Raw genomic sequence first — 11147 nt, 5'->3', positions numbered from 1 at the left:
ACGAGAAGTTTATCTACTTATATACACAGGATGTTACAACTCTGTTCCTACCAAAATAGGTCGTAAGTTTATGAATAAATTTTTATGTTTGTCGAACTTTGACAAACAAGATTTATATACCTCAATCATAATTAAATAATTTTATGTAACTTTAAGACAAATTTACTATTTTCAAAGTTTTAAAACTATAATAAAATAATGATTTAAAAATCCTTAATTTGAAGCTCATTTGACTACGAAGATGTGGACGTATGAAATTCGAACAAGATTCTGAGCAAAAAGTGATATAACCGTGTCATATATTTATTAATGCATGTCTGCAAATTCGAAATAATTAGCATACATGAATGGTTGACAAACAGATAATTTATTTCAGCACACGCTTTTTTTGAGAAATGTTTTAATTTATGTATTTTCTTAATTATTATAGATATCAAAATTAAAAGGCAATTCAGTAAGTTACAAAGCAAAGTTAAAAAAAGAATAGTCAAACAAAACTTTTGTCGAATGCTTGTGCGTTATCAGGAAAAGTGACGAAAAGTCTGTGCGGAAAAAACGTGAAAATTGCTGTCCTTTGGTCTCTCGCATACTTTATAGCTCTGTGGTAAGGAATGAGCGTGGTGTGCCTCTCGCACAGCTTCAGTGCCCCGCCAACGGCCGTCGATGGTGGACGTGTTGCGGTATCTCGTGTTTGTGTTAGCGAGTGAAGCGACATTACGATGTTCTGTGTCGTGATTAATTTTGTGCTTGTTTTGTGAATTTAGAAATTAGTGTATTAATTTTGTGTTGGAACTCAAGTTGGAATCCAGCCGGGTTACTGGCGGTTCTCCAAATAACGTAAGTTTTGCTATTTCTTTTATACTTTAGGAAATTGTTGGGCACTATCTGTGAACTTTGTTTCCATCCTTTTGTAGGTGAATGAACAAACTCGTTCGAGAAGTGTTCGGTTTGTTGCATTTATTTTGCGTGTTGTAGGTATTAAAAAAATAGAGTTATAAGAAAATAAATGTATCTGTGAAAAAATGGGTAACGTTATTTTATAACGAATCATTTTAAATTAGATTAATTCTTAGTAAAATAAAATATACTCAAGTTGCAGTTAATTAAATATTTTAATAGATTTATTGTAATAATAAAAATGAAATTTATTATATTTTATTTTAATTATATCTGTTTTTAATTATAACATTCCAAAAATAATCTAGTTGAAATTACAGTGTTATAATAACGTTTTAATACTGATTTAATCCAAAATTTAATTATTGTTGTACCTGTACGGTAAAGTGGAAATATAACCAATCATATGATTTATTTTATTTGATTTCAAATATAATTTAAACAAAATTAACTTTACTATTTATTTGTTGTATTTCCTAAGTTAGTGAAGTATAATAAATACATTTTTTTATATGTTCACTTAACATCATTGTGTAATAGTAAAGGAGATCAATCGATTTAAAATGAACGTTACAAACAAATTTGTAGCTACCTACTGTTAATTTGTGGTGTATCGAAGGCGAAGGAATGAAGGGTTTTGGAATTTGAAAATCCATTATCATCACAGTGCGTTGGTTTATTATATTACTAGCTTTCGCCCGCGACTCCGTGCGCACGGAATTAAAAAAAAATCTTAATTAGTAGCCTATGTGTTCTTCCAGACTTTATTCTATGACTGTGTCAAATTTCTATCTGTCCAACTAAACATTCGCATTAATAATATCATAAGATAATTGCGTTTGTATTTTATTTTAACTGTTTTTAGTTATCACATAAAGATTAAAAAGTGAACAACCTACTATCGTATAAAGATGTATGTTGTGCGCATTAGTTGGTACATCGATTGCACATATGCTTTTGTGACGTCAAATGCATTGTCAATATCGATAATAAATGTCGGTAAACGTAAGTGGTTAGATATGCGCATTATTAAACAGTTACATTTAGACTCCATTTCCACTAACGCGTTTGTTTCCTGACGCGACCGTGACTATCATGTCAATATTCCACCTTTTAATCCAAAATAGAAACTATAGTAAAGAGAGACGTGTCAAATTTTATGTTCTATTTTAAAATGTTAAATAAAGTGGTATTACAAAATAAATATAGATCTGCGTTTATCTGGTATTGCTGATGTTCATGGGCGTCCATGAACACCTTGGTGTTCCCGCTGCTCGTTTACCGCCTTCTGTTATATACAAAATAATGTTGCATAGTTACGTGAAAAAGTTTTTTACCGTTTATGCAGTTTGTCTATGGTTGGATTAGAAGGCGGTACAGTCGCGCGCGGTTAATCAATGGTGGAATAGAGGTTTAAACATAACTGTTTAGAAATAATATTAAATACGCTAATTGTTAAAAGCATAAAATTAAAAGGGATTAAAACAATAAGTAACTAATGTAATCTAAGACCTTGGTGCAACAATGTAACAATAATAAAATGTCGGTCAATAGCAACTTCCTTGTTGGCTGCAGTCTACAATGCAAGCTTCGTTTTAACGAAAATACAACTGCAAATGAACACTATTCGTATGTGTGTTTAGATGTTTGGCACGCGTAAGTTGCAGCTACATTTTCAATACTTTCATGTAAAAAACAAATGCGCAGTAATTTTGATTTATTTTTATATCCCCTTTGACGTTTTAAAAATAAAACAAGGGTCACAAGCGGAAGTTTCAAACGACTTTGTTTAGGCTTGGCTGATTTTAATATTAATGTTATTAATGAATCGAAACTCATATGTTTAATTCAATGCATTTGATTTATTTATTTTATGTTTTATAATCTATTTTTAATTAATTTAAATTAATTTTATGAAGAAAAAAAACTGGATTAAATATTATAGATTAATTTTTGTGGAAAAAAATTGTACAAACTATCTATCACAATTCTAATGGTTACCACCATTAGAACAAACCCATCCAGTCCTTAACATCTTAATACTCCTTAACTCTTAATTCGATGGTGTCCAGTGTGACGAACAACTAATAAAAAAAAATTTGCTGCAAAAAATTTCGTCGAATTAAGGGTTAATATTTTTTTCAACACATTCTTTATTTTCTTAAACTTGTTTTAAACTATTCTTTTCATATGTTAATAATTATTTTGATGATACTTAATTAATCATTTGAAATACATTTTGTCTGTAATTCGCAGTTTCATTATCTTTTACCTAAAAACCGACTTCAAAACCGGTTCTCTAGGAGCGAAGGAACAAAAAACGGAATTAAGTACCTTCTTTTTTGAAGTCGGTTAAATACTAATTTGAAAGGAAAGCTCTAAAGTTTCGGTTAGGATTTTGAGATTCGACTGCAATTTAAACATTTTGCCCTTTTGACTTTCGTACTACTTTTTATAATGGTAATCGTGACAAAAAGTCCCGCCGCTTCAAGCCGACATTCTCTCATTGTGGATATCTCGAATTCGAACAAAGCGATTTGCTTTTTCAGTTGAATCGCACAACAAAAGACTCTAATAATTGGTACGTCTGTGCTACCGTCCGATTACAATTTGAATAAGAAAAACGTAAATATATTTTATTACTAAAATATTTAAAATTTTAGCGTACTAATCTGACTAATATTATAAATGCGAAATATTATAAAAGTTTACATGGATGTTTGTTAGAAGTTATCTCCAGAAGGACTTAAAGGATCTTGTTGAGATTTTACACGGATGTAGAGAATATTCTATAAAAACACATAGGCCACTTATTTAGCTTTTTTTCCACGCAGACGGAGTCGCGGGCGATAGCAAGCAAATTATAATTTTGATTTATAATACGATTCACCTACACACATAACTGTGAAAGAGAATATATGAATACTAAAAATATTAGTTTTTTATTTTAATTTAGACTTTTTGGAAATGTGCAAAAATTTTATACAAAATATTTTATCGCGTATGTATTTTATACGATTTATTGCTTCGCTTGAATTTAAAAAAATCACAACTACAATACTAATATTATAAATGAGATATAAAATATACCAATACGAATAATAATTAGTAATTCTAAACCCATTACGATGCTAAATACAGAAGTAAAATACTATTTGGTTAATATTTTATTCTTGCAAAGATAAGAAACATAATCTTCACGGTGCAGCTGCTAGAAATATCAAATGTAGAATATACAGGGTGTATAAATAAAACAAATGGGTCATGCAAAGGTTCATGCAAATGTTAAATCTATTTACGCCGTGAACTTTTTCGGTGTTCATACTATTTTTGTTACAAATCTACTTTATTGCACAAACCGTTTATGTGCAATAAAACCTTTTTATATTGAAAACACGCTTGTTTTACACGTGTAACAACAATACGTGTTACGTTGATTTTTGTCATAGTTTTTTAAATTAGTGTACTTAATAATTCGATTAGCATTCCCCAAGTATTGAGTAAAGTAGTTAAGCCAGAAGTTTAGTAATATTTTTCAGATCAAGACAATTTTTTTTCTCTTATCTTATAGTAATGAACTCTACACGATCTTGTCTACATCTTACTTATATTATAAATGCTAATGTTTAGATGGACGGATGGATGTTTGAAGGTATCACCAGAGAGGCTGCATGGATTTTCCTGAAATTTGGAACGGATGCTAATCATAATACGGAAAGACGTATAGGCTAATTAAGTTTTTTTTTATATTATTTATAAAAGAAATAACTCTTACTTAATACTATTGATTGTAGAAATTAATTGGTATACGATTAACATTTATGGTGTAAAGAATATTGATTTTCGGTGCAATACTAAATATTATTGGTATTATTTCTGATAATTATGTTCAGAGAATCTTAACATAGTTCAAATAAGGTAAGGCGTCGGAACGTGTTTAATATTGATGCCAATGCTTGAGATAATTAATTATAAACACTTTTGTAGCCATTACTTAACACGATTTATTATTTCTGTATCTTTTTGTGTCTTGATAATATATAACATTGATTCACATACTTTCTTCTTATAGTCTCCTTATTTAGTTTAAATTATTGGTTATGGTAAACTACACACTGCTTTTATCTGCTTATGATCCGCCCATTTCCAAATACCACCAAATCTTCCTTGAACTTCAATAGGCATTTTAAAATTATACCAACAATTTAATAACGATAGGTAAAGTAAGTTTACTGATAATGTCGGGAACCTCGTGGCGACATATGTTACCACGAGTTTCCTCTGGACCTGTACAAAACATTTTGTCAACTCTTTCAAACTCGTTCAATAATCTTACTTGTTACTTATATTATAAATGTGAATGTTTAGATGGATGGATGTTTGAAGGTATCTCCAAAACAGCAATAACAGATTTTCATGAAATTTGGCATACATATAGAACATAGTCTGGAAGAATACATAGACTACTAATTGTGTTTTTTTTAATACCGCGCGGACGGAGTCGCGTGCGACAGCTAGTCCATTGAAAGTATCTGTAATTTTCGTTGGTCAGTCTAATTTGAAAAAAAAAAACTTCGGCTACCTGATCAACTGTAAAAAGATCAAAATTTATGCCATTAATTTAACTCTCAATTAGAACATCTTTATCGAATACATTATTCGTCTTAAAGATTATTCCGTGGTGTTCTTTACAATGTACCAATTAAAATCAAGTTCCCAAATCTTATACAGGAATAATATATTTTTTTTACTGAAGGAAATCCACGAATCGTCTCGACTTTATGAATAATTCCAATCTTCACATACCTTCCAAGGACTAAACTGACACCGGCGGGTTATGTTTTCTCGCGTACAGTTTTTATGTATATGGGTTTGTATGTATGTATGACGTTACATTCGAAGTGTTTAAGTCCTTTCGCACGAGTCGGACGCACCGCACGCACGGCCGACGACGGAGTTTAGTTTATTTTCATGATTTGACATAGCGCTCCGTCGAGCATCCGTGCCGCCCGCAACGAAAGACAAAGCAAATCCGTCTCCGCGCGTGCGGTGCGTCTGGCACGAGCTAATAGATACGTACCAATTTTGACGGGAAGGTTTCACGAAGTCTTAATATAGGCTGATGAATTCGCGGCTGACGCGCTAGTATATTGATCAAAGAATTATATGTAGACTAGCTGTCGCCCGCGACTCCATCCGAAAAGAGATTAATTAGAAGCCTTTGTGTTCTTCCATACCATGTTGTATATTTATGCCAAATTTTAGGTTGATCCGTTCAGCCGTTCCTGAGATACCTTCAAACAAACATCCATCTATCTATACATTCGCATTTATAATATTAGTAAGATTAAAATAGCACGGTCGATGTCCTATTGTTTCGAATCAATATCGTTTTAAACTAATTAATGTAACATAAATTTTCATACAGATAAGGAATCCATTACTCATATTGTTTTATTTGCTCGTGTCATTTGCGAATTATCTTTAATGAGGTATTCATTATCACTGGAGTGTAGTTTCCTGGCTTACAATCATTTATTAAATTATTGAGTAATTTGTGTGGCTCGCCAAGTTGCATTAACCGCATACCCATAGTACGACAAAAGTATCTGGCCCGGTGAAATTCTATCGCGGTTATTTCCTTCAAAAATATGTAATCATCTGCTCACTATACGTCCCCACCGAGAGGCTCGGAGCCTACCCTAACTTAAGGGTGATTAGGCCATAGTCAACCACGCTGGTCAAGTGCGGGTTGGTTGACTTCACACATATCTTTGAATTTCTTCTCAGATATTTGCAGGTTGCATCACGATGTTTTCCTTCACCGTAAGAACGTCGGATAATTGTACATATGTAAATTGGAAATCTAAAACACATTGGTACATGGCGGGATTCGATCCCAGGACCTGCAGAATGCAAGTCAAGTGCTTGACCATTGAGCCACCGACGCACAAAAATATGTAAAGCTTAATAATTATAGAAAATTACACAATACAAGACAGTCTGACATGGTTCTTGTGATGCTTTTTTGTTATTGACAATAAAGCTAAAGTGTTATTTAGTTGCACTTTTGTCCACCGGGTCAGATAATGTTGTTGATTTATCGTAAACTGGTTTGGAAGAGATCATTGACAAGTGTGTGGTGTTATTTATAGCCGCACCTTCATCAATTGCGTCGTACAGTTCTAAAGTGTGTTTTATTTATTTTGATACGATGCTCCGCTTGGAACGTTTAATACTTGAATCATAATAATCGTGATTCATTAGTTTGGCGCATCAGGATCCATGTTCATGTCTTTCATTATGAAAATTGTAGAATGAAATGTAGTGCTTTGGTATCAACCAGGTCGACGATGCAGGCGCTCCCCGCGTTCCCCTTAAGTCGTGCCCTTGAAGCGCAGGCGAGTAGTAAGAGACGGGCCGCATACTCCGAAATAATACCAGTTCCAGTCACCCAAATGAATGGTCCACGATGTGCTTTAAGTCGGTGCCGATAACGAACAAATGCGTGAATATTTAACAATCTTTAGATAAACGTTGCTAAACTAATATAGGGTTGCTAGGTTTTTTTTTAATACTCGAATAATATTTAGCGCACAAATTGTTGACTATCAGGGTAGTTTATTCTTTTTTTAAGATTCATCGAATCATAATCATATTGTTAGTTTTTAAATAAGTAGATTAAAGTTCATTTCCACTAGTTACCTTGACGCTTAAGACGGTCTGCCCTACTAACCTAGTAATTTAATTAGACAGCGCCCTTCAGATCAGAATAATGTTTGATAGATCTGGTTAATAGTAAAAAGGTTTCAGAATAGAACAAGCTATGTTTTATTTATCATTGGTTTTTAATAGAAATGTATAGAATAAATAGATGATGGATTAAACGATTTTATAGTTACTTAATAAAACTTGATTAATTATAGGTAATGAGGGTTAAATAACTCTGGTTTGAAGTTAATAGATAGGCACACGTATTAGGCATCTTTGTTAATTCTATTACTCGTAATATTAGAGTAGCATTCACACAAAGCCAGCGCTGTAGTTAGTATAGCTGGCCAGCAGGGTGGTCTGCCTTTAAGAAATGATTGTGATGATATAAAAGTACCATTCTTCATTTAATCATTTTAATTTTATTTAATTTTATTTTTTTTGCATTTGAAATAAGTTTTTTATTAATATGAAATTGTGTGGAACGGTCTGTCCTGGGCGGTATTTCCAAACCAAAACGACTTAGGGTCCTTCAAGAAGCTAGCCTATCACCACCTCAAAGGCCGGCAACGCATGTGCGGTTCCTCTGGTATTGCTGATGTCCATGGGCGTCGTTGAACACCTCGGTGTTCCCGCTGCTCGTTTGCCCCCTTCTGTTATAAAAAAAATATATATTATTTTCTTGCTGATTAAATTGTATAATATTTTGCAAATATATAATCTACTCGTGGTTGCTAACTGTTAAATCTCTTTAACGATTCGTTTAGAAAATAATTAAAGTTATTTGGTGAAAGGCAAACTTTATAAATTCTTGTAGCTTCGCTTTTTCCTATTTCATTTACAAAGAATCCATTTTTGTCTTCGTTTTTTTTTTTTTTATAAAAAGTACGTTTATCTTTGTTCAAAACGACGACTTTATTTTTATCAATGTAAACTTTTGTGTTGATACAGTAAATTATTTTGAAGAAAAGACGAAAAAGGTGAAAAACTTTTTTGGCTATTCAATCGAATAAATATGTATTGGCTTTCACTATATTGAAAGGTAAGTTGTGGGTTTGTTTAGAATTCTAATGCTACGGTATCCTCTTGATATAAAGTAAATGCCGGAGGTCATTATCACCGCCCACGGCATCTACAGGCTCAGTACATAAGCTCTATGTATCACTTGGGCTTTATGTATAAAGTACGTGGGATGCATTAGGTGATTCGTCAACGTCTAAAGGTGGTCGTGTGTGAACATGAAACGACAATCTTCTCAATAACATACGTTAAGTATAATGTTCTTTTTGAGTATAAGTTTAATATTTCCTTGTTTGTTTAGTTCTATATATATTATTCGACTTTGTATCTTTTCTTTGAGATAAAAATAGTTTAGTAGTAATTTTTTGTGACTAAAATACTTCGATGACTTTAAAATTTAAATTAACTGCGTGGGATTTTTGTAAGTGGTATTTAAATTTACATTTAATTAGTCTTCCTTCTGGAAAATATTTTAGTGTTTGTTCCCGATAAAGTTGATAACTAAACGATATCAAAACACAAATCTTACTTTCGCCCGCTACCTTATTGATTTTAATTTTCCTAAGCGAGCGAAACCCGATCGGCTTCTACCTTTTTATAAGAATCTTTATAAATAAAAAAATGATAATTAGTTATGTAGAATAATATTTTTGCAGTCATTTAATAATTAATCTCTTAACCATCAATGTATATAGAACTTTGAGACTTGTTTGACGGCGATGTAACAAACATAAGTTCACCTCAACATAACTACCAATTAGTTGGATTTCCTCTGGTTTTATATAAATCATCGTCTTAATTTTAACCCACCATTAATAAAATTGTGGTTACAATGTAATCATAATTGCTTTTTAAAATAAATTACACGTTTTTTAGTTCATCGCAAATGCTAATTTTGTACAGACCGACAAAGTTATCTGACCCGGTGGGTATAAGTTGCATTATTACTATAGCACATTAGCGTCCCCTGTCAATATCAAAAGTGTCACAAAATCCTTGTATGCCTTGTTATGCCTAAAAAGGTATAAAATGGTAGACTTATTTTCACTTATATCGGGTCAGAAAAGTTTGTCGCACTATACTTACATATCATTGACATCTGTCAAAATGCACCGTTGACAATTTGAAAATACCGTTGAATGTTGAATGTGACGATCTGACGATAATAAGAGGAAATACATAGTGCAGGAGCACGTGTTGTGTTGACCTTGAGCTTGTTATCGTTAAATACAATTTAGCTGCGAGTGCGGATTTACCACGTGCCAGACGCTGACAATGAACATTCTTAGAAACAGTTCAGACACGACTCGTCGTTTGAAATATATTGTATTTCTGATTTATATTATACCACTGTGTTTAATATGTCTGGGATGAATCCTTTGTTGTGTCAACGTAATTTCATGCATATGATATTGCATCAAAGGAATGTACAGCTTGACATATAGTTAAACTTACCCACAATCGTAGATGCGATGTGGGGTTTGAATACACTAAAGGCTCGATGTCGTAAATAAGTACGTATATTTATTAAACTTTAATTTATACAGCTAAGAGATGTTGCTACCTTTGCCCTATTTGTGCAGTGTTGCATTCGCTTTTAAATCAAAGCAGAGAAACATCGGCCATTGCCCTCTTTGTAGATCGGTGACTCAGAACTTTCCCAAGCAGCCGCTGTATCGGTTAGTTCTATAGGTTTTATAGACACCTATAGGGGTTCGTGCACAATAGATAAATGCCACACGGACAGTGCGACAACGCGACGCTGATAATCTAATGTAAGCCATTTTTTTATAGTACTTATAAAAGTATATCACAATTATAATTTAAAGTCAGTCTCAGCTACGTTATGAATGTTAGACGTTGCATTCGCATACTACAAATGCGTGTCAAGAAGAAATGTGTAAGTGAGTGGATGGGTACCAAGGTAAAGGACCACTGAAGAAAGCATAGAAGGATTGCGTGAATCAGGATATGCGTACGATGGGAGTAAATTCAAGTATTACGGGTAATAGAGATGTATAGAAGAGTTGTAAATACTGAGTGGGCCCTCTATAGCGGAAAAGGCGAATAGTGTGGGAATGCAAGTGACGCAGCGCATTGGTATCTATATATACATACGGTGCCATAACGTCGCCGCATCGCTCGTGTGGCATCACTCGAAGACTGCAATGTTTCCTTATAGGCGTCTATATTAAATGGTCTGTTTGATTTCAAGTATCAACAAACTCTAAATAAAGACCGATTTTTGATATCCTACATATGTTTTCGTTATTAGAAAATAATAAAGAACCACACAATTATTTCTAGCCGGTAAAAGCGAGTCTTTAAAACATTAACTTTTTTAGTATGCTTGTTCTGAGTATTTTTAGTATTTTCAGTAACGTAAATTTTGTTTTACGCCTCGTTATTGTGCTAAAATTATTTGTAGCTTTAAATTTTCGCCTACTCGTATGTTGAGTGGCAGAAAATGCTAATGAGCATTTCGTTCCTCGTTCATATTTTTTTTTTCATAAAAATAA

The 11147-nt window shown here is 32.8% G+C and overlaps 1 protein-coding gene across 2 annotated transcripts in view; it reads left to right on the top strand.

Annotated features, from left to right (window-relative positions):
• Nucleotides 1-657: 657 nt before the first annotated feature.
• LOC106120314 (uncharacterized) overlaps nt 658-11147 on the top strand; it is a 75726-nt gene continuing 65236 nt past the window's right edge. For both annotated transcript variants that reach the window (XM_013315627.1, XM_013315628.1), the window contains exon 1: nt 658-837. The gene's annotated coding sequence lies outside the window, so the exon portion shown is untranslated. The remainder of the gene's footprint in view (nt 838-11147) is intronic.

The sequence above is a fragment of the Papilio xuthus genome, unplaced genomic scaffold (assembly GCF_000836235.2).
Source record: "Papilio xuthus unplaced genomic scaffold, Pxut_1.1 DF826961.1, whole genome shotgun sequence".
Classification (NCBI taxonomy): domain Eukaryota; kingdom Metazoa; phylum Arthropoda; class Insecta; order Lepidoptera; family Papilionidae; genus Papilio; species Papilio xuthus.
Note: the sequence above shows the minus strand (reverse complement) of the source record. Positions and strands in the feature narration are given on the sequence as shown.